Raw genomic sequence first — 1,799 nt, 5'->3', positions numbered from 1 at the left:
GGTAAGCCATTTACCACACATGCTGTTCTACCTTCCTTTTTCTTTTTTGTTGTTGAATTTTTTTTTTTTTTTTTTTTTTTTTGAGACAGAGTCTCACTCTGTCACCCAGGCTGGAGTGCAGTGGCTGGATCTCAGCTCACTGCAAGCTCCACCTCCGGGGTTTACGCCATTCTCCTGCCTCAGCCTCCCGAGTTGCTGGGACTACAGGCACCTGCCACCTCGCCCGGCTAATTTTTTGTATTTTTTAGTATAGACGGGGTTTCACCGTGTTAGCCAGGATGGTCTCAATCTCCTGACCTCGTGATCCGCCTGTCTCGGCCTCCCAAAGTGCTGGGATTATAGGCTTGAGCCACCACGCCCGGCCGTTGTTGCAATTTTAAACACTGTATTTGAGCAAACAGCAATTCATGAATCATCTGCCTTCCTTTTCCATTCAACATTATTTCTTGAAGATCTTTCCATGTCTATTCACAGAACTACTTCATTATTTTTATATTACATTATATCACTGCAACCTCCGCCTCCTGGGCTCAAGCGATTATCGTGTCTCAGCTTCCTGAGTAGCTGGGATTAGAGGCACCTGCCACCATGCCCGGCGAATTTTGTATTTTTAGTAGAGGTGGGGTTTCACCTTGTTGGCCAGCCTGGTCTCAAACTCCTGAGCTCAAATGATCCACCTGCCTCGGTCTCTCAAAGTGCTGGGATTATAGACATGAGCCGCTACGCCCGGCTCTACTTCATTATTTTTAAAGATTGTTTTAAAGAACGGTTTACTGAGATATCACTAACCTACTATCAGATTCAGTCTGTCCTAAGAATGCCATCCAGTGAATTTTAGTAAATATACAGAGTTGTGCAACCATCACCATAATCCAGGTTTAGGATATTTCCATCACTCCAAAGGGAACCCTGGTGCCTGTTTGTAGTCAATCCCTTTTCCCACCCTCAACTCCAGGCAACTGCTCATATGCTTTCTGTCTGTATAGATTTGTCTTTTCTGGACATTTTATGTAAATAGAATCATGCAATATGTGGTCTTCTGATCAGCGGCTTCCACTTTGCACGTTTTACTTTTATTTTATTTATTTATTTTTTGAGACAGAGTCTCGCTCTGTTGCCCAGGCGGGAGTGCAATGGCACGATCTCCTCTCACTGCAACTTCCACCTCTCTGGTTCAGGTGATTTTCCTGCCTCAGTCTCCCGAATAGCTGGGATTGCAGGAGTGCACCACCACGCCTGGCTAATTTTTGTATTTTTAGTAGAGATGGGGTTTCACCATGTAGGCCAGGCTACTCTCAAACTCCTGACCTTGCATGATCCACCCACCTCGGCTTCCCAAAGTGCTGGGATTACAGGTGTGAGCCACCGCGCCAGGCCGTACTTTCCATGTTTTAAACATCGTTTTCAAACCACTGCATTCACAGTATTCCACAGTGTGGCTGCATCTTCAAAGTGTTTCTAACCAATTCCCCACTGATGAATATTTAGGTTGTTTCTGAGCTTTGACTTTTATAAAAAAATGCTGTGATGAATATCCTGTACACATTTATCCACAAATATAGATGTGTATTTCTATAGGATAGATTTGTAGTAGTATAATTCTTGGATCAGAGAGAGTGTGCATTAAAGTATATATCACAAAATTGCCTTCTTGAAAGATCGTTCCTAATTCCTCTCCTACTGGCAGTGGATGATAATATCTTCTTCTTTTTTTTTTTTTTTTTTTTGGCGGAGTCTCGCTCTGTCCCCCCCCCCCTGGAGTGGCCAGATCTCCGCTCCCTGCAAGCTCTGACTCCCGG

This window comes from Piliocolobus tephrosceles, chromosome 11 (genome assembly GCF_002776525.5).
Source record: "Piliocolobus tephrosceles isolate RC106 chromosome 11, ASM277652v3, whole genome shotgun sequence".
Taxonomy (NCBI): domain Eukaryota; kingdom Metazoa; phylum Chordata; class Mammalia; order Primates; family Cercopithecidae; genus Piliocolobus; species Piliocolobus tephrosceles.
Note: the sequence above shows the minus strand (reverse complement) of the source record.